Raw genomic sequence first — 23,750 nt, 5'->3', positions numbered from 1 at the left:
ACAGTAGAGTTTGGGATGTGAGAATCAGCAAAATATGAACTTGTGGAAGCTTTTTGAATTCTACCTTGAAGCCTATTCCGACTCATATCCATACCAGATTGTGAGCTTTGCCCTTTTCTTTTCACACAGACATTTTTATTTTCATGGGTATTTTCCCCCAAACGCACACATATATTTTGTGCATTTTTTGAAATATCAGTACATCTCTAGTAGCAATCCTAATTAAGCACTAATGTGGTTGACTACACAGGGATTTAAACCCAGAGTTTTAAGCAAGGTTGTTGCGAGTGTTCAACTGGTAGGCCAACAGACACCCCACACATGCACATCCGTTCCCCTGGACCCAGTTGGGGGTGCTGGGCATGAGCGCAGATCTGCACCTGAGTGCTTGCGAGGCCCCTGTGAGTGCTTGGCAGCTATCTGCTGACATTGTGCACTTCCACCCCTGAGTTAATGGTGGCAACCATTAGCCCAGTGGGAGGAAGTGCACAATTTCCGGAGCCTTCAGAAATTGCGGATTTCGCCCCACTGTGACAGTGGTGGCCATAATGGCTTCAGTAATGCAACAGCAGAGCATTTACCCTTGTGTTAATGGGGCCTTTGCAGCTGCCATTGACCCAGCGGAGTGAAGTACACAATTTCTGGAGGCTCCAGAAATTGCGCACTTAACCCCCATTTGTGATAATGGCAGCTGCCATTAATGTAGCAGGGAGAAGTGTGTGATTTTGGCAGCCAGACTGTGTGGCTGCCAACTGCTTGCCGAGCCAAGACGAGCATCAGAAGAGGCTCATATATCCCAGAGAAACAGTGAAGGACGAGCGTTCACCAAGGCAATTTTGCCCACCCCTACTTTTAAGAGCTAAGAACTCAATGCTCTGGGCTTGGATGGCTAAAACTAAATTTTGGTTTCTCCCACATTTTTTTTTATCCCAAGTTCTTTCAATTATGAATATGAATAAATTTGTGAATGTTGGTAAATTCTTACAAAAACAAACTGAAAGGAAATTCTTACCCATACCTAGATGCAGGGGAGGCGGGAGGGGGGCAGCAGGCAAAAAAGCAAGCAGACAGGAAGATATAGAAATTGGCAGACTAGGAGGTGGAGAGGTAGGGAGAAAGAAAGAAGTGGAACACACAGGCTGATAAAGGTACCTAAAATAAAACAAAGAAGTCATAAAGGCAAATTCTAGCTATAGCTTTGAGGGGTGGGTGGGAATACAAGCTGGACCTGGAAGCATTCATAGCCTGATCATGTCCAAAGCAACCAACTGGCTGCCTGAAGGGGTGAACCTTACCTGAGAGAATAATCAACCCTCATTATAAGGGCTATTGCCATGCTGACCAGGAGAATCCTAGTTTAATCCTAATTGATCCTCATAAATGGCTACTGTGTCCATGTTGGAAAACTAGACTCCTGCTGCTACAGCAGATGGGAAAAGAAGATGAGCGAGATGACGGGGAAGAACAGACCAGGAGGTCCAGAGACTACATGCTCTCCTGCTACTTCATCTTCAGATTGGAATCTGAAGCCCTACTTTTCATAAAAATCAAACTGTGAAAGAAAATATTGGCCTCTTTGCAACCTTGTTCCAGTAAGGATAGAAATATTCATAAAACTGGGGCTTCTGTGGTATAAATAAATCTAGACAACTAGGAAGATCATTGAGGTACACACTGAAGTTTTAAAATGCATGTTGATTGTCTTCCATGTAAAAATATTTTTAACCCCAGTATCCTCAGTCAACTGCTTATAATTTTATAGTATTCTTCTATGTAGCAGTGCATGAAGAGCAATTTGCCAAACTGCTTACATTGCATTATCACTAAACCACCATTTTTAAAAAGCACACACGCACACAGAGTAATTTTCATATATTACTGGGAAGGCTTCTGCATACATTGCAGAACAGCTTAATAAATTCCCAAGGAAATGTAAACATACTGATTAAATACTTGACAATGAAGTCAATCCAAAAATCTACAGGAATTGCAAGTTATACCTTACAAAACCACAAAAGAATATTGGGAACTAGTTAACAGACGAGTGATAGTGGCTGTATTTCATATATTAGATTAAGCCCATCCATTTTAGAGGTGGAGATCATGCAACCCTTTTTCTTGGTTCTGTCTAGAAAGTAACTGTTGGCGCTATTAGAAACTTGACATTTGGCTTGAATAATGAAGTCAAGCAACTGGCTCCATTCTCAGATGTATAGACTGAGACATTACTCAGTTCGTTCCAAGCAATTGTCTGGAAGGGTGGAATTGGAATGAATACCCAAATCCAGTCCAGTCTCGTAGACATTATTTTTAGTTTAACTGAGGAGTAGGTGGTCCCATTTGTCACACAGAATGTGGTATTGGCTGTAAAATTTGCCTTCCTAAGAATCTACTTCTCATTTTTATTCATAAAAAGAAAATCAAGTTTATACTCATACGTGATGTACCCCTGTTGAAAGTTCAGATGCTGATGGAAGCACTTGAATAAGCTACTGCTGCACTTTGTGATAGAAAATTCCATTAGTTAATTACGTGTTGCTCAAAGAAACATTTTCCAGTCTGAGCCTGTCCTGTATTGGCTGCAGGCCAAAGCTGACCCACTGGGAATGACATTGCAATGAGCTCAACCAGGCATAATCATACCAGTGACCTTCATGATCTGGGTTGTTTATGGCCCACACCCTAGATCTGTGAGGCTCTTATCTGGTCCTGACCACAACCATCTCCTCCTGGGAGTTAGAAAAACACACACCAAGCCCCAGCTTCATCACTGTAATTCTGGTCTAAGGCCTCAGTGTGAAAAACAAGCCAATAAGGCCCCACCCTTCCTGAGTAAAAAGTAAACTACAAGGAGACAGGTAAGACCTCAGCCCAAAGGCTAACATTTCTCTTGTGTTAATGCTGGTGCACACACAGGGCCTAATTCTCAGTGAGGTGGATTTTTTTGTTTGTTTGTTTTGTTAGGGCTATGCTACATCAAACTACAGATGATGGCTCAAATGACTGAATGCTACTCATCATCATCATCATCGTCAACATCTCCCTCCACCTGGAAAACAAGTTGTCAGGGAGAAGGGTTCAAGCCTAGTCTTTCCCCTGACACACTACTTTTCTACGTGGAGGGTGTTTGCTTGTTCGTTTTAACAGAAGAGCATTCAGGCACATGACTCTGCACCTTCAATTGAACAGTCTAGACCAGTGAAAACTAGGTGGGAGTCCCACTGCCACCTCCTTGGGTTGCATCCACTAGTGGCTTTATCTTAGTGAAAAGAACTTGCGTATGCACAAGGCAGAGCACTTGGTTTTTGCTGATCCCTACTCCCAACATAACCATTTTCTTCCCTCCTGAGAAACTGCCCCTGGGGTTTGTGGGATCCCCAGAATAGATGGCTGCAATATGTGTGTGTGTGTGTGAGGGGGCATCCAAAATTGGGTGCCCCAGCTTGAGTGAAGGGGCATGCTTTGGATAATTGGATACAACCCCTCACCTTTCCTATTCATCACATACAAAGTCATTCCCTACTCCTAGCTGCTGAGCTTCATCTCTTGGTTTTTCACTACAATATGCCTGATGGTTGGATTTGATCTCATTTAGTTTCAGGATGTTAACAGGGAGGGGGAAAACACTGCAATGATATGATTCTTTCCACCCCCCCAGCTCAAATATCCAGCAGATGAATGCTACCCTTGCTGAAAACATATGGTGTGTTCCACCTCCTAACGTCATAAAAAATTAGTCAGAGAAAACTCACATTTAAGGTGACTGCAGGCATTTAATTTATGACCCTCTTGTGAGTAAACATAACAATAGATTCCTTCATTTGGTGAGAATGTGGCGCTCTGTTTTGAAAATATAATAAACGAAATACAAAATATATTAAGGCAAAGTTATGGCTGACATTTAACATACACCCTAGTCTGTGAAATCAAAGTTATCGCTCCCACCCAAACCATATCTCACCCCCTTTGCATAAACATGTTCCATAATATATGTTTGCAGGATGGCTGAGTTATGGTTTCCATGGGGACGCTCACTCTGGTTATGCATATTTCTCATTTTCTTGTGTAAAACTTTCAGTAAGAAATTGCCTTTATTAATAAACTCATTTTCTCAGATGTTAGAAATATATGCATGCTAATGGCACACAGAAAGCTGGACAAGGCAGATCACTCCCCTTTGCACCCCTGCGGACATTTGGTCCCATTTCTCTATAAGCTTCTTTGTTTAGTTCTCATTTGTGGATATTTCTTGAGTGTCATTGAGACAAAAACCCATGATCATCAGCCTCAAGTAATGTATCTATTTCTGGACTGTGCTGCTACAGGTGTGTCGGGTGGACCCTATATGACCTAATACCAGGGTATCTGAAAGACCACATTGTTCCATATGACCCTGCCCACATTTTAAGATCTTCAGAGGATGCCCTAATCTCGCTCCCATGGCCATTGGAGGCACCCTTAGTGGGGATTATGTGGTAGGGCCTTCTGAGTGGCAGCTCCCAGCTACTTCTCTGTTTTCCTTCTGTTGGCAGGAAAGATGACTTGATTCAGGTAGGACTTGGGCATGTAAGCTGGACCATTGGTGATTCTGTTGGGTTAGATGCTCCTTATTTCTTTTATTGTTTTGTTTTAAATTGTGCATTGGATGTATGTTTTTATGATTGTTTATTTTATTTTGCTTTGAGCTTGGTCTTATTGTTAGCTATTATTATTATTATTTATTTATATAGCACCATCGATGTACATGGTGCTGTACAGATACCATTTTTGGTGGGAAAGCAGGAGGTAGATCAAGTAAATAAATAAATGATTGTGTGCATTCCTCCTTTTTTTTTTTTTAATCAACTTCTTGCACACCCTACCCTAGCTGTACTCCTAACTTGCTCAGTTTAGATTTCCAGGAACTTTCTTACCTGTGAGAGCAAACATTTGAGTCTCTGATTAACAGCCCAATCTAGCAACAGATTTATCACCTGAAGCTGCTTGTCATATTGCTTGGCTCTTAGAGAGAAACTAAGCATACACTCAAAATGGTATTCCAACATCCAGTTCTCCCCTCTACCCAATTGTTAGGAGCCACCAGGGCTAGAACAAGAAATCCTGAACTCCGAGCACAGCTGCCCTGTGAGAGATCCATGAGTTTGGAGTATTTTCATGGCAGTAAAGTCAAGTGTTCTTAGCCTCTTGATTGACCCTTGACTCAGCTTCACCAAGCAGGATATCACACTATGAAAGTGGTATATAAAAGGCAGGAGCCACACTACTGCTTTACAGCTGTATTGAAGTGCACTGCAGGATTTACACTACTGCTTTATAGTGGTATTGAAGTGCACTGACAACTGTTGGGGCCCATGACACATCTACACCCAGCAGGATATAACACTATGAAAGTGATATGAAAGCTGTATATGGTATGTGTCATGGGCCGAACAGTTGTCAGTGCACTTCAATACCGCTATAAAGCAGTAGTGTGGTTCCTGCCTTTTATATACTGCTTTCATACCGCTTTCATGGTGGAATATCCTGCTTGGTGTAGATGAGCCCCCCCCCCATGTCATTGGGCCTTCCTAGGAAGATAGAGTTATAATATGATTCCTGCTGAAGGTGGGACTTTGCGCTGGCAATGGAAGTTTTTCTGTCTCTGGCATCTGCCTTGACCTCCCCAGCTCTGAAACTTTGGCACAGGAGTGGGGAACTAGTGGCCCTCTAGATATTTTGGCCTGCAACCACTGTCAGCCCTAGCCAGCATAATGAACTGTGAGGGATGATGGGAGTTATAGGCCAAAATATCTGGAAGGCTACTTATGGCCCAACCCTGCTGTGGCACAACTCTTGGCTTCACCCTGACAGCTTCCTGCATCTGATATCCATCATGTGTAAAATCAATTCATGTCATATTGTGTATTTCCCCACCTCAGTCCACATCATTCTTTGTTACTGGTGGGACCAGGAAAATAACAGTGTGACATTCAGACATGGAGTAAAGGATTCTACGTGTTATGGGGAAAACTCAGTACTGGGATGCCAATGTTGACAGCAGGCGCCTGTTGAGTGTAATGTGTAGTTCAGCTCACAGCCAGCAACTGTTTATTGAGCTCTGGTTAATTATGAGCTTACTTTATAAGAGTAACTGCTTGACTGGTTCAGGGAAAAGGGACACAATGTTACAGATGTTCAGAAGACGCAGGGGATGCAAGAAATTAAAATAATGTCAGAAACATGCATAACTATTATGAAAGCCCTAAAAAGGCACATTTTAAAATGGGGAAATTCCAAGCTAACTACTGTGCTTTGTAGATTGAAGGAATGTAGTGGCCTGTTCTTTATCAGTATAGAAACAGATTGCTCAATGAAAACACTGTACAAGAAAGTCATATTTGCTCAGCTATTTAGATGGGAAGCAACCCAGTGTGCTTCTGTGGGTTCTTTTACATCACAGTTATAAGTAATTAAGATGAGTTAATCTCACAATAACACAGGAGCACAGGTAGAATAAAACACAATATCAAAATAAATTAATGCATAATGTATCTGTGTAGAACACAATGTATCTACCATGCCAGAGTGATGTGATTTCTCATGGCTTCCACTCTTGCTGTTTCAGTAATATTTATGTGGGCGCAGCATATTATGTGTGACACAACTATGCCAATGCTGCAGCCTCTTTGAGAGGATCAGCACCAGTGTTGTTTCATCCTTCATGATCTGCATTCCTGGCGAGTGTGTTGCCAGATAGAGTGGTGTAGTAAGAGGCCATGTAGAATTGGGTGAGAACCATGCCACTCTAGTAATGGCCTCTGACTCTACCTGCTTTATGCCATCCATCAGAAAGTCTACTTGGAGAGAGACCTCCATTGCTAGGGCTTTGGTGAATTGCCAGAGAAAGGGAATTGCATTTTGGAGTCTTCGTCATTAGGGACAGAAATTGCCATAAAAAGGAGGCAATTTCTAAGGTAATGGGAAAAACCATCTTACCACTGAGACACCAGTGTGTGCTCACAGAGGTTCTTAGGTAAATAAGGTAGTTTCCCCCCAACATCCCATGTCATTTATAGAGTTCATGGCCCTGATTCATCTTTGATGGCATTGCTCATTTATTACAGTGCTCTCACCCTGGACACAAGAAAACAAGCGAAACCATGGGAGAAACGCATCTTTCTTCCATGAGGCATGCATTCCAGATTATAAACTGCCACAGTTCAGAAGAGATCTAGATAAATCCCTAGCTCTTTCATAACTCTAGTGCTCAGGGTCACTGAATAAAATTGATAGGCAGTTGAGCTAGGGAAATACTCGCAAAAGAAAATACCCCATAATATGGAATTCGTTGCCACAAAATATGGTGATCGCAACTAGACTGAATGGGTTCAACCTAGCCATAGTTAGAGTAGATCGATTAAAGTCAATGGGATGAGTTAGACATGACTAAATTAAGTCCACCTGATTTCAGTGTGTCCGCATTAAGTATGACTAAATCCTGTTCCAGCCCAATATGTGTGTGTGTGTGTGTTTAAAAAAAGGAGTAGATGAATTAAATGGAGAATGCATTTATCAATGGCTCCCTTACCTATGATCACCAAATTTATGTTATCATAATTAAGAGAGCCCTTGCATATTTGGAAGCAATATCCCTATGAATATGAGATGTTTGGTAAAGAGAGAGAGAGGGAGAGAGAGAGGAAAATGGTTGTTGTCTTCATGCCCTGGTTGTGGAATTCCCAAAGGTATCTGGACAGCTACTGTTGGGGAGAGAGAAGAAAGGATGCTGGATTAAATGAATCTTTTGACTGAGCATGCAGGGCTATTCTTATATATATAAAACAACATTATTACCACCACCACCACCAGTTCCTTTATTCTTTTTCATTTGAAACACAGAAGTGTCAATTGCTTTCATTACTGGGCATTCAAGATTTTGACATACCAATCACAAAGCTGTTCCTACTGTAAACCACGGCATGCTTTTCATCATAATCTATCAATATAACTGCTTGCTTCCTAGTACAATTTAGAAGCAATTTTCTATTATTTTGACCATACATTGTAATTTTGTTTTTTTCTCCCCTTACAACTTTATTTAGCACTTTAAGAGGAAGTCCATTTGCATCCATTCAATAGAGAATATTGCTTCCATTATATTCGAAGGCAGGCAGCTGGCTTTAATGGTTCATCACTTCTTATCCTGATTTCTTTAATTTGGCTTATGTCTAAATAGAAGGCTGTTGGGTATGTGCAATAAAAACATAATGATCAGCACAACAGGAAATTATCAGTAATGGGGAAATGAAGGAGAATCAAGTTTGAAGTTAGTGCAAGAAAAACATTTATCCATATTAGTTAAGCCAAGTGGAAATCTTATGAAAAGTGGCTCTCGTACTGCTTCATATATTGGTTTGGCAGGCAAAGGTGACCATTTCAGTAAGTAACATTGATTAACTTGGAAACATATTTGTGCACCACTGTCACTTATGTGTTCAGAGTTTGTACAGGAAGGAAAGTGCTATATAGCAAATACTTTATTTGTTAACCATTAGTAAATGTTGTTTTGGAGGTCATTCATCCCACACAAATTACATATCCCAAGAACATTATTTCTCACCATCTTTTTGGTGACACTCATTTGCTGTATTTTTCAATACTTCCAGTTGCCAAGTAATTCAAATCAATAATGCTGGCATCTTCTGTGGAATTGCCAAAGTAGAATTATTATTATTATTATTATTATTATTATTATTATTATTATTATTTATAAAGCACCATCAATTTTCATGGCGCTGTACAGAATAAAACAAGACAAGGCAATCTGCCATGTGGCTTACAATCTAAAATCACCGTAACAGACAGGGGAGGGAGGGGAAAAACCAATAGGGGTAGGGGACATTAAAACTAAATATAGACTAGAATGACCATGCTACGGTTAAAAAGAATGGCCAGTTTCAAGTTACTTCCCTTTGGCCTACCAGTGTTGTCTAAACAGATGATAGGGATCTACAACTTGGTGGATTTCAATTTCTCTCAGTTTCTAATTTTTTCATCTAAAACTTTGAGACCTTCTGCAGTCCATTTTTTTTCCAATTCATCTCAAATATTGAGATTTTTTTAAAAAAAAAATGTGTGAAAATTAATAAGCATTTTTGTCCATATTTCTTTTAATAGGCATATTTTTGTATGCATTTCTGCCCAATAAGCACATTTTAAAATAATAATAATAATAATAATAATAATAATAATAATAATAGGGGAACTTGTCTGCAAAATCTGGAGAAGTGTGAATTTCAAAGGATAACTGAGTTTTGGTTCAAGCAGTGGTTCAGAAGTGCAAAATTCATTTGGTTCAAGTTAAAATGCAAACTGAATTAATTTCTCCCCCATTCCTAATAGATGATGAGACTCTTTTAGATGCCTTTTTAGCAAATGATAGGGTAGGAATTCACCCCTGTGAATTCCGAGAATTTATGTGAAGCACGTCCCCATGCAATACAAAATTTTAGATGCAAGAAGACAAATGAAAAGCATATATCTACTAGGGATGTGCTCCGCTTCTAATCAGACCGGCAAATCAGAAGCGGAGCAGGGTGCTTTGCCTCCCCTTAAGGCGGAGGCGAAGAGGATTGGGGGGCTGGCGGAGCGTGGCGAAGAGGATCGAGGTGAAGGCGGATCCTTCGCCTTGATCCGGAGCTCCGCCGGAAAAGTAAGTGGGGTTTACCGGGCCCTGCCGCTATTGCTGTCGCCCATGCGGCGACAGCGGCAGGGCCTGGTAACCCCCCCGCCCTCCTCTCCCTTACCTGCCTCCGTCTGCGGTCCATCGGCTTCTTCAATTGAGCCTGCGGTTCAACCAGGAAGTCTGGGCCGCACTTGCAGCCCAGACTTCCTGGTTGAACCACAGGCTCAATTGAAGAAGCCGACGGACCGCGGACAGAGGCAGGTAAGGCCCCCCTCCCCCTTGGTCCCTTACCAGGCTCTGCTGCCGTCACCTCACAGGCAGCGATGGCGGCGGGGCCCGGTAACCCCCCCTCCTCTCCTGGCCTTACCTGGCACCACTCCCCTCCACTGCGGAGCTCCGATTCGGAGCCGGAGCTCCATGGCGAAGAGGAGTGGAGTATGGGTGGAGCGGAGCGGGCTGATCCGAAATTTTTGGATCGGCCCGCGGGGCAGAGTGGGGGGTCCGTGCACACCCATAATATCTACTACAAAAAGAGTACAAGCAGTGGGATGAGGTTAGAGTGTATTTATCATGGGGATGCCACAGAAAATGGATTTCCATCCTAACCATAAAGTGTGGAATAATTTACAGTGTGGATAATTGCTATCATGTTGTGGTATTCCATACATCTGCCAATGGTCACAGCATGGCGATAAAGACATATCCAATCCCATGCAGCAACTGGCTGGAAGATAGATCCCTGCTTGCAGGGAATCTGTTTGGAGTACCATCCCTGGGGCCATTGCAATATGTGCTTTAGCTCTTACTTGCTGTCTCACCATTTCATAGAATGTAAAACATTAATGAAATTGGATGTAGGGACGAAAAGATAGCCACCATTTCATGGATATTTTTCTTCTATGTCTGTTTCAAATGAAAAAAAAAAATCATTAAATCTTTTATTAAAATAGCCATGATTTCTTTGACTGGCATTGTATTGATTCACATGCATATGCCAATGCATTGCACATATATCACCACTTGATGAACATTCTCTTAGATTCTCGTAGATGATCATAGCACCTGCCAAGGTGTTTTACATGCAGAAGGACGCCAGTTGAATCCTTGGCATCTCCAGGTGAGGCTGGAAACTCACCTGTCTGAAATTCTGGTTGGATAGATACTACCAGTAAATGTTGACCATACTGGGCTAGATGGACCAATGGTATAAGGCAACTTTTCTTATTACCCCCTTCCTGATTTTGTTATGCATTTTCTTCCATTGTAACTTAAGAAAGCGACACATCCTCATTTCATTAAAAGAACTGTTAATTCTTTCATTCTGAGTGCAGGATTATATGGTTCAACCGGCATAATCCCAAGTGTAAGGAACAAATAGCAATGCCTGCAATAGGATTTCTGACCTTTGTTTCAGCACCTTGGACAGCTGTACAGCTATTTTGTACTTCAGTTAAACTCTTCTCACTTTGGCTATTCCAAAGGCTAAAGATCTTTGTACTTGACATCTGCACAAATTAGTGTTTCATCTGTTTTGAAGAAAGTAATTTTCCTTTGTTCCTTCAGTAATCACACTGAACAACACTGAGGCTCTTCCAGCTCTCAGTGGACAGAAAGACTCAAGGTTAGTATAATGCATTCTATCTCTAGATAAAAGTAGCACTGTTCATGTACCGATACATCACCTTCCAGCCCATTTGAACTGCAGGTTTTGACACAAAGACAATGAAAAAGCTACAGTGGGAGACCTCAAAAGGAGCATGGATGTGTTATTCTCTGCATCGTCACAAGCAGAAAGCCTCAAAGGCATTATGAACTTGAAATGTGATTCTTTTAAGAGAAACAAAAATTGGCATAGTATATACATTACCTAGGTTAATACATGTTTTGGCAGGAGTAACATCCATATGGGACTGTTTCCCATATGATCTATTGCTTCTCATGTTAAAAAGGTAGCAGCACCAATGTTTATGGTTCCTGACACATTTCAAGAATGTGTCTTTATCAAGGACCATTCTTACTAACTTCTACCCTCCCAGCTTCACACATGGAAAACCCAATTACAGGATTTAGTTGATCTATCATCTGCTTTTCAGTGAGTTAATCAATGTGTTCTGAACACACAACCCTGCCATTTAAAATTGGCCTCCACTGATTTATCAATTCAAGCTTTAGTTACAGAATCAACCACTTAAAGACTGGAGACGTCACATTTGGTTTTCTCCACTACGAAAGAAAGTTTATGGAGACAGCTAGAAACTCATATTTCTCAACAGGACAGTACTCATTTTTATAGTGTTGCCAGTTTGGGACATGTTATCCTCAAGAAAATATTTTATTTTCATAATAGTCAAGTAAAATAAGTGGAATACATTCTGAAAATGAAAATATTTTTTTTTTAGTCTTGTGCAATTGCTTTCAGAATTGATAGAGACAGAATGCAGGCTGCTAGCATATAGATATATCTGCAGTCAAATAAACTGCCCTGTGGAGAAATTTTGGATGATGGACTCCCTAAAGAAATTAGTGAACTGAAGTTACTTGACAAAATAATGATCCAGACCATGTAACCTTTTCAAATTGCTGTCGGGTTGAATGCTAAAATAAGTAATCTTGTTCTCTAAATACCCTGTAAGGATAATGGACTATGTCTTTTGCACCCCCTGGAGGAAAATAATATCTAGTTTGTCAATTGGTGCTGCCATACATTCAAATTTAGTCATAACTCAGATAATGTTTTTCAACTGAAAAGACATAAGCAAAGAGCACTTTTCAATGAAATGCATTTGGATTGCTACATAAGGTTTTCAGACTTTAGAATTTGGGCAGATAGAACCATTCAAGAAAATATACAGTAATCAAAAACTGTTGTGAGGAATGTTGTAGGCTTGGAGCATTTTACAAATGAGTCAACTGAGATATAGTGAGATAAAAAAAGTTAACTTTTCAATATCTGCTGAAAAAGTGTACAAATTTGCTTGGGTGCAGTCTGATCTAACGTTGCTGTATAAAGCATCTTCATCTAACTCAGCAAAAGCATTTATTTATTTATTTATTGGATTTTTATACCCCCAATAGCCAAAGCTCCCTGGGTGGTTCACAAAATTTAAAACCATTCAAAGTATAAAACAAACAGCATAAAAACATGATATAAAATACAATATAAAAGCACAACCAGGATAAAATCAGCAGCGGTGCAGAAATACAAATTTAAAATACAAATTTAAAACAGCAGTTAAAATTAAATTTATAGACTGCTTAAATGCTGAGAGAATAAAAAGGTCTTCACCTGGCATCTGAAAGAATATACTGTAGGTACCAGGCGAACCTCCTTAGTGAGCTCATTCCACAGCCGGGGTGCCACAGCAGAGAAGGCTTTCCTCCTGGTAGCCCCCTGCCTTACTTCCTTTGGCAGGAGCTCATGGAGAAGGACCCCTGAGGATGATGTTAGGGTCCAGGCAGGTACATATGGGAAGAGGCGTTCCTTCAGATAGCCTGCCCCCAGGCCATTTAGGGCTTTGAATGTTAATACCAGCACTTTGAATCAGGCCCAGACCTGGACTGGCAGCCAGTGAAATTGGAAAAGGACTGGCGTGATGTGGTCTCATTGAACAGTCCCTGTAAGTAAACGTGCTGCCCTGACCAGTTGAAGTTTCTGGACCGTTTTCAAAGGCAGCCCTACGTATAGCGCACTGCAGTAATCCAAACAAGAGGTTATGATAGCATGGATAACTGTAGCTAGGCTATCTCTGTCTAGAAAAGGGTGCAGATGGTATATCAGCCTAAACTGATAAAAGGTGCTCTTTGCCACTGAGTTCACCTGTGCCTCAAGTGACAGTTCTGGATACAAGAGCGCCCCTAAACTGTGAACCCACTCTTTTAGAGGGAGTGCAACTCCATCCAGAACAGGGTGAACATCACCTAGCCAGACAGACTAACCACCCGCTAACAGTACCTCCATCTTGTCTGGATTGAGTCTCACTTTATTGGCCCTCATCCAGTCCATTACCATGCTCAGGCACTGATTCAGTACAGCAGCTGCCTCACCTGGGTTTGATGAAAAGGAGAGGTAGAGCTGGGTGTCATCCGCATATTGATAACACCTCAACCCATGTCTCCAGATAATCTCTCCCAACGGTTTCATGTAAATGTTAAACAGCACAGGGGATAAATTAGAGCCCTGTGGAAACCCATGAGCTAATTGCCATGGCACAGAGCAATAATCCCCTAGCACCACCTTCTGGAATTGGCCATCCAAGTATGAGCAGAACCACTGCAACACAGTGCCTCCAACTCCCAGCCCAGACAACCTATCCAGAAGGATACCATGGTTGATGGTATTAAAAGCCACTGAGAGGTCCAAGAGAATCAACAGGGTTGCACTCCTCCTGTCCTTCTCCCAGCAAAGGTAATCCCACAGGGTGACCAAGGCAGTTTCTGTTCCAAGAACAGGCCTGAAGTCTGATTGAAATGGATCTAGATAATCTGTTTCATTCAAGAGTGCCTGGAGTTGTCCCGCAACCACCCGCTCAAACACTTTGCCCAGGAAGGGGATATTAGCCACCAGCCTGTAATTGTTAGCATCCTCTGAGCCCAGGTTAGTTTTTTTCAGGAGTGGTCTGATTACCGCCTCTTTTAAAGAGTCCAGCACCACTCCCTCTCAGGGAGACATTTACATCCTCCTGGACCCAGCTGGTGATCCCCTCCTTATTTGATGTAATGAGCCATGAGGGTCAAGAGTCAAGCACACAGGTGGTTGACCGAACTTGGCCAAGCACCATGTCCATGTACTCAGACCTCAGTAACTGAAACTCATCCAATAAAACTGGAGCAGGAGTTTCCCCTAAATACCTTGCCTGTGGATGAGGTTAGTATTACTCAAAAGCTTGCACCCAGCATCTGAAACAATATGTGGTTTCACCAATAAAGTAGTGTACCATAATATCACCTTTCATATGATGTACTTTTTTTTTCTTTTCTTAACAGTGTATAAGGAATTTCTAAGAAAAGTAAAATAATATAGCCAATGATTACGGCACAACCTGGACAAACTTTTACTTAAATTCCTTTCCCTTTAAAATCAATGGGACTTAAAATGCTAAGTTTTAGCTGGATCTTATTCTCCCTGTTATATTCCTGAAAAAACGAACACATAATAATAATAAAAAACACTTTCCTCTATATTATAGCTCAGTTTTTCTGTGCTCAGAGTTGAATTTTAAATATTTTGAGGAGCTCCAAACAGATATCTGCACACTCGGAGACTGGGCATCCAAATGGGAGATGTGGTTCAATGTAAGCAAGTGTAAAGTGATGCACATTGGGGGAAGAAAACCCCAACTTCAAGTATAACCTGTTAGGATCTGAAATAGCTGTAACCATTCAAAAGATGTTGTTAGGGTGTGGTAGAGAGCTTGATGAAAATGTCAACAGACTGTGTGGCTGTTGTAAAAAAGGAGAACTCCATGTAAGGCATAATTAGAAAAGGCATTGAGAACAAAACTGTCAGTATCATACTGCCTTTATATCTATGGTGTGACCACACTTTCTATGTACAGTTCTGGTCAGTATAAATAAAAAAGAGTGCAGAAAAGGGCAACTAAAATGATCAAGGGAGTGGAGCACCTGCCCTATGATGGAAGGTTACAACAGCTGGGATTGTTTAACTTGGAAAAAAGGAGGGTAAGGGGACACATGATAGAGGTGTACAAAAGTATGCATGGTGTGGAGAATGTGGATAGGGAGACATTTTTCTCACTCTCTCAAAATACGAGAACTCAGGGTTATCCCATGAAGCTGACTGAAGGGAGATTCAAGACAGATAAAAGGAACTACTTCATCACACAGTGCATAGTTAAACTATGGAATTTATTATCACAAGATGTAGTGATAGCCACCAATTTGGATGGCTTTAAAAGAGGGTTAGATAAATTCCAGAAGGAGAAGGCTATCAATGGGTACTAGTCCTGATGGGTAACTAGGGATGTGCTCCGCTTCTCCTCGGAGCGGAGAATCAGGAGCGAATTGGCCTGCTCCGCCTTGCCCAGAGGCGGAGTAGAAGCGAACCGGGTCCTGGAGAAGAATGGCGAAGAGAAGCGGCCATAGGAGGAGCGCTTCTCTTTTCGCGGAGCGATCCGCCCGCCATTTTGGATAATTTCGCCCATAGGATTGCATTGCGGAAAAGGTTAGGGGATAACTGTGTTGTTTTTAAAACTATCTTTCTGAAATTTCGTGTGCTTAGAGAGTCGTAGCTGGGGGTCATTTTGAGCCTACTCTCAGCATTCTGCGTGGTGCGGTTCGCTTGCTATATTTTTTTTAAAAAAAAGGGTAAAAAAAGCGGGAGAGGTACCTTTTTGAAGTGCTGAGAGGCAGATTCAACTCCCAGTCATGATCACCTGATGAAGCATCCTCCAATCCCAAAGTTGGAGGAGGGGATAGGCAAAACGGGATACTTAGTAACTTGGGATACTGGGAAACTTCTCTTTCTTAGTCTGAACAGACTTTTCCCAGTGTTTTTTTAAAACAGTAGCCCCACCAAATGCACAAACACAACCTGAAATCATATACTAAGCAAATAAATAACAGATAGGAAACACATCACTGCTACCCACCCTAACCTTGGTGAACAACTGAATAGATGTGGTGCAAGGGGATGAGGTCCCCTAGGGCATGTGGACGTGCCCAATGCACTCCTGCCCTTGGAGGGTCATCAGAGCCTCTCATGAGTTGAAGTGACAGGTAGCTTCTTAAGACTGGTACTTACTTAGGGCCAGTCAAAAATTGGCATATCCCCTCCCCCTGGGCACGTCCACTTTCCTCTTACTGGTAAAAGACAGACATAGCCTTTTTTAAAAAAATCTTCTTGTTATTTATTCAGCAACACTGCTGCTTTTAATTCCACCCCTCCTTTATTTATTTATTTATTTATTTATTTATTTATTTATTTATTTATTCATTCCATTTATATTTACACCCCATAGCCCAAGCTCTCCTGGCTTTTCCTCTTCAGTGAAGTCAGGCAGGCTTTCATTGTGGTTCAACTCCTTGTTGTTGTTGTTGTTGTTGTTGTTGTTATTATTGCTATTAATATTAATTAGTACTGCTATTATTAATGTTACTGTTGTTGTTGTTGTTGTTGTTGTTGTTTAATAATGGCTGTGATCACAGTGCAGACAATCAACTCTGAAGCAAGGATCACAAAGCTTTACTCTTATCCTCCTAGCCTCCTAGTAGTTATGGGATGCAAAAGAAAAGGCATCTCTCTGTGCTGTTCCCACCTCACAGGGATAGTTTGCATTACTGGCTTTGAAACTATCCTTGGCTCACTTCCTTATGCCCCCAGAAATGTCTGCTGCCTGCCTGCCTTCCCTCTCCTCCCCTGCCCGCCTCGCAGGGATGGTTTGTGTCTTGCTTTGACTCAGGGGATAAGTCCTTCCTGCGCTCACTTAGACTTTTGGAAGTTCCAAATACATTTTTCAAGTGTGGAAGAAGATTCATATTTAGGTTTATCTACTCCCCAATTCATGGCATGTTGGGATTTCCTTTGAAATGGCTCCAATGAGCTGTCTGCAGCTTTAAATCCCTGAAATACTGGGGTGTCCGATTTTCAAAAATTCCCCAAAAATCAGGGGAGGCTTGGATTGGCTTGAGTCTTGGCATGCGTGTGTATACGTGCATGAGGTGTCATGGTGCCTAACCTGAGGTTTCTAACATGAAAATTGACGGAGATATAGAAAGGGGTGTTTGAATTGGGGTTAGGGGTGCTGCGTTGGAGGTTAAAGCCCCCCCCAAAATCAGGGGATGATGGAATTTGCTTGAAACTTGCCATGAATGCAGATGTACCTGCTTCCAAGCTTTTATCTGTCAAAATGTTGGAGAACAGTCCATGTCTTAAAATGGGGTGTCCAATTTTCAAAAATTCCCCCAAAATCAGGGGAGGCTTGGCTTGGCTTGAGTCTTGGCATGCATGTGTATACGTGCATGAGGTGTCATGGTGCCTAACTTGAGGTTTCTAACCTTAACAGAAAAAAAGTTGTAGGCTTTTTTGGATTTCAATGCAAGCCTATGGGGGAAAAAAGCAGAGCTCCCATCCGGATCCGGAGCTTCGCAGCGAACTGGAGCGGACTATAGGCGGATCGGAGCGGAGTGGAGCGGACCCGATCTGGAAGTTGCGGATCTGGAAGAGAAGTGGATCGGGGGGTTCATAGTAGCACACCCCTACAGTATTGGAGGCAGTAAGTGTATGTTGATGGGGAACATTGGTAGGAGGGTGCTGTTGCACTCCTGAACTGCTTGTGGTTTCCTGTTGAAACCTGGCTGGCCACTGTGTGAACACAATGCTGGACTAGATGGACCCGTCAGCCCTTATTCCAGTGTCAGCGCAAGTTAAAGCTTTGTGGCCTATCTGCCCCCAGCCATTCTGCTGGATTGGAGTCCAGGGTTTGTGTCTCTGCTGCTGCAGAAGATACGGGATATTGGGGGTGTAGAACATTCCTTAACAGTGCCTTACCATCATCCAACTAACGGGATAGGGGAACGCTGTCACCAAACTGTGGGGAAAATGATTCAGACTTGTGCTGCTAACCCACCCACCCCACTGATTGGGACCACAGGTTGCTTATGCTGTTGTTTGTCTATCAAGATGCTCCCCAAGAAAGTTTGTGCTTCTTCCCCAATGAGTTGACATTTGGGAGGGAGATTTGGAGCCCTCTCACCCTCCTTTGGGAGGAGTGGGAGGGTAAAGTGATGTTCATGCAGAACTTACAGAACTCCTGGCAGAGCATCCCAAAAAGGGCTCAAGAACATCTGGCACAGGCCCAATAGACCCAGCATACCTGGCATGACCAGACAGCCAGGGTACAAGTATTCCAGCCTGGGGACCAAGCAATGGTGTTCAAACTTGTTAAACCAGATGACTTCAACATTTCAGCTCCAAGAAGAAAAAAACAAAATAAACCCCCACTGATCTTTAAAAAAGGATTGTTTTTAGCCTTTCAGAATAATGGTTTTCTGAAGTAGAAGTCTCAGAGGGACCTCTGTAATCTGTAGAGTATGCTCTGCTCTCATCTTCTTACCCCATTTTCCAAGATGCGTCCAAGTGATAAAAAGACTGGGAATCAAAACAATCAAACACAGCCAGCTCTGCAGACTATTGCAAGACGGTTGTCCCAAAGAAACACTTAACCTCCTGGGTTTGACAATATGACGGAAGGGAACGGTGATGAAAATTCTGTCCCAAGAATGCTGGTTCTGTTTCCCAAAATGCAAGAAGCTCATGGAGGCAGTACCTGGTGCCTGTGGATTCTCCTTTCCAAATCCTAACCGGTTCACAGTTCACCTTTCATTTTGCTTTTTAAAATCTATTTTAAGGTGTTTTATTCTGTTTTTATTGTATTTTATCTTATACACCACTCTGAAATTTTGAAGGGGGAGTAGTATATAAATATTGTATATAAAAATAAATAAAAATAACCTGTTGAATGCTGAGAAGCAGGTTTGTAGTCTTTTAAGTGATTAATCACACATGCCCACACCATGGCAAACCGTAGAGAATTTGTGAATTGTTAGTAAAGGGCTTTGCAGTGCTTTGAAGGAAGACATGTCATAAACTAGACCAGGGTGCAGAACCTCTTTCATCACAAGGGCAGAATTATATTCAGAAGAGCCCCCAAGGGCTGCATTTCAGGGGTGGGTGGGGCTAAGAAAAATACACAGGAGCCCATTTTTGCTTAAAGTTCAGACTGCGAGTAACAGCCTTAAGAGAGGCATTTCAACCTTTTCAAATGGGAGGAGAGGAAACAGCACAAAATCTGGGAAATCATCAGATGATAAGTGGTTGGGGTATAGGGTATGCAAGCATGGTTTTCTGGGAAATCCTGAGGGACAGATTTGGCCCCTGGGTCTGAGATTTTGCATCCTTGAACCAGACAAACAATAAGGCAATTTAATGAATATCGTAACAGGTAAAATAATGCAGATGGGCTAACTGCATTTAATTTAGCAGCATCTGTGTGTCCCGTCATTCACACAAAGGCGATACCAATGAATTTATTCAAACAGGAAAACCAGCCCATCCCTCCTTTATTCTCCAAGCTAGGACAATGGTATCTTAGAACTAAAGCTGAGCTTCTAGCCTGCCCAGATGATAGGTCTACCTCAGGTATAGACACTCCATCAACAGTGATGGTTATCCTTCATGGGCTGGCCCTAGTCAACATGCTCAAACCATGAACACAATTGAAGTGTACGCCCTTCATGTTATGTTTCCTTATGCTTGTAAGTAACTGTAGTATGCTGATAGAATTGGTGTTTGTGTAGGGCTTACAAGAAACACAGCTTATTAGCAGCAGTAAAGGCCAAAAGGAGCAAGAAGGTTCACAGAACAGTTGATGCCTCTCTCTCCTCTCTCTGGTCTTAGCTAGACCTAAGGTTTATCCTGGGATCATCCCGGTTTCATCCCTGCCTGTTCCCGGGATCCCCTGTGTGTCATTTACATGAACAGGGATGACCCTGGGACAATCCCGGGATAAACCTTAGGTCTAGCTAAGGCCTCTCTCTCTCTCTCTCTCTCTCTCTCTCTCTCTCTCTCTCTCTCTCTCTCTCTCTCTCTCTCTCTCTCTCTCTCTCACACACACACACACACACACACACACACACACACACACACACAGTGTGTGTTTGTGTCAGGTAAGTGGCAAAAGAAAACAAAATCATTTGCTTCTTGTCCAAGATTGTTGCTGAGCAGCTGGTTGAAGGCAAGCAGATAATGGTAGCATATGAACAGGAAGTCATCTGCAGCTGCTCTAAGAACAAGACATAATGGCTGTCTCCATGCACTCATGAAGAGGTGGGCATAATGATTTTTGTGCACATGGCAGTTGCAACAATGATTGGGTGAAAGAAGATAGTGGTGTGCTCTGTTGACACTGATGCTGTTGTCATGGCTTTCTCAACTGCAGAATGAGCTTTGGTCAGCTTTTAGTGTCCACCAATTTACAACACAGAGAGCCAACAATGACTGGTTGTGACACTATGTTCAGTTTAAATGGAAGAGGTAAAGGATGACTTGGAACATTCGGAATATATTTCCTTGTGCTACCTCTGCACTTGCAGCTTTGGCTGATGCATCAACAACAATCCTGACATGCAGTTTTGCTTAATTAGAGCAATATCTGATTTAGCTTTTTTATAGTGATAGCAAAGATTATAGTGTCAACATGTGAAAATGCAGCTGTCTACTAATAACAGATAATGCATTTATAATTTATCACTCACCTCAGCAGCAGTCCCAAAGGCCAGCATATCAAGCTGGAGATATGTGGGCCACATGCCAACACTTGCCTTATGCAAGTGAATGGGGATGATGCAAGGCATAATGGGAGATGGCAAACTTTATGGAGAACCTTCCCAGAGGTAATGACCTCCTGTGTTGAGTTCCTACATTGTGATTAAAGACAAACTCTCAATGTGTCCAGGGGAAGGAGGATGGATCAAGGAAATGGACCAAAACCAGTCAACACCAATGTGTCAAAAATGCACCAAAAACAGATTACGTAGTGGTGATAGCATTGTTATTAAGTTAAATTTCGAACTGGCTAAGGTTGAAGTTTAGAGTTTAGCTCAGTCCATTGGTGGTTGTTCTGGTGCAATACAACTGTAGCAGGAATATGAGATACTGAAATGCATATTTTGGCCAAACAGTCACGTTCATACCTGTGTTATACACATTCTATGCTGAATGAGCCATTCCTTTGCATCAGATCATGGGCTAACACTAATGTAAATTATGTTACATTTGCATAAATAAATTTTGGTGCAATGTCAAAAGCCCTTGCTTGCGTGATTTTTCTCAAGAAACCTATCACGCCACAAAGCACCAGTAGTGTTGCACTAGAGGTCATTTACGCAAATGCAGCATCATTTACATTAGTAGCATTTTCACATTGGATATTGCTCATTGCTCTGAATATGTGCATGTGCAATCCTGCAGATTTTGATGCATAAAAGTTTTTTTTTTTTTTATGAGAATTACAGTGGTTGTGTCTACTCTCCAGAATGATATAACACATTAGTCTTCTGACAATGATATTGGAAAATGCCTGCTATTATTCAAAGTTGTTATGGGTTATTATTATGATTGATTATTATGATGTCAATTATACATTCGCCAAATGTCATGCTTGAATCACAGAAGAGCAATGCTGATGTAAATTGGTAAAGGCACCTCTAAGTCACTGACTAGCTCACTGGTTTGACATACTAAACCAATTCTTTTCACACCAGCATTGCCTCCCACCAAGCTCATCTGTTTCTGGGCAGAATCCAAAGTTCTAATTATGACCTAAAAATTTCTGTACAGCATGGGACCCTCTTCTCCCATACGAGCCTGCCCACTTCTTGAGATCTTTGGGAGAGGCCCTTCTTTTGAGACCACTGCCTGTAGAGGTGCATTTGGTGGTCACCTGGGGATGGGCTACCCTCAGGCTGTGGCACTCCTTCCCAAAGGAGGCTAGGTTTGCTACTTCTCTCCTGTCCTTCTGCTGGCAGGCAATGACCACTTTATTTAAGAAGGCCTTTAGCCTGTATGTAGGTCTGTTGAGTTGGGTGCTGTTTTTCCTGTAATTGTTTACTTTTTATTGTATTTTAATATATTATTTTATAGGATTAATCCATTTTCATTGGCTTTGTATGCTGCCTTGAGTGCATTTTTAGTAGAAAGGTGGAGCACAAAAGAAATAATAAATAAATATTAGCACCCCATATGATCAGAGCTTCATAAGTTACTTAAAGCAATGATCTCTATACATGCAGCCTAGAGCAAAATATCTCCACATTGTCATATTTGGGAATAAGAAAAATCAGTTTTAATTGAAAACTGGTGAGGGATGAGGACACAATGAGTGTTTGCACAGAGCTGGTAGGTTAATAAAGAAGAAAGTATGTAATTAATCATCTATCCCCTCAACCCAAATAGTAGTTAAATGGCTTGCTTTTCTGGGTTAAAACACAAACAAACCAGATTCTCATACATGCACAGTTTTTAAATGAGAATGTCAAACATTAACAAGGAAAACCAGTGGACTTTGAAATGTTCCATCAAATTACAGCACTTCCATTCCATATTTTCAGGCAAACCTCATGTTCCCCTTGATAGGGTGTAATGCTGTGCTTAATTATCTGTGTTAAAATTTCCATAAATTTCCATTTCTCATACAAAGGAAGATAATGCGAGTGATTGTTTAGGAAATGTCAGAATTGTTTTCTCAGGCCTGGGTCCCTACTTTCTGTCAAGACATGACTAAAATGCCAACTGGAAATTAGCATTTCAAGTGTCCTTATTCTTTCCTTTCAATGTGGTGTAAGAAAATCATACCCACACCCACACCCCTTCCAGAAATATCCCGTCTGAAAAGGCAAAACAAAACACCATTAAGGTACAGAGCTCCCAAAATTTTGGAACCTTCAGACCACTGAGTAGGATCTTGGGAAAATAATGCTGACCTAGGACAAGTTTGTGTGTGTGTGTGTGTGTGTGTGTGTGTGTGTGTGTGTGTGTGAGAGAGAGAGAGAGAGAGAGAGAGAGAGAGAGAGAGACTAAGGGCTCATCTACACCAAGCAGGATATTCCACTATGAAAGCAGTATAAAAAAGGCAGGAGCCACACTTCTGCTTTATAGCTGTATTGACATGCACTGACAACTGTTTGGCACCATTGACACATAGCATATTCCACTTTCATAGTGCAATATCCTGCTTGGTGGGGATGAGCCCTAAGAGAGTGGGAGCTGTTGCAGCACACTCTTTCTCATTGACCATGTGGGAGGTGTCAGTGTTGTAGAATTTCTGGAACAGGAAGGAATAGTGCTTTAGTGTGGTAGTTCCAAAATATGGGTCTCCGCACTGCTGTATTACAACTCCCATCATCCCTGACCATCACCTGTGCTGGCGGGGGGTAATGAGAGTTACAATCTAACAATATCTGGGTACTCCCTTTGATACAGTGCTTAAGTACAATGGAGGTCTCCTCATGAGGAAAGGACCCCTTACAAAGGCCCTCCAGGTGAGTAGGAAATATTTGTTAGGAGACTTGT

Source organism: Elgaria multicarinata, chromosome 5 (genome assembly GCF_023053635.1).
Source record: "Elgaria multicarinata webbii isolate HBS135686 ecotype San Diego chromosome 5, rElgMul1.1.pri, whole genome shotgun sequence".
In the NCBI taxonomy this organism is placed as follows: Eukaryota; Metazoa; Chordata; class Lepidosauria; order Squamata; family Anguidae; genus Elgaria; species Elgaria multicarinata.
This window is presented reverse-complemented; position numbering follows the sequence as displayed.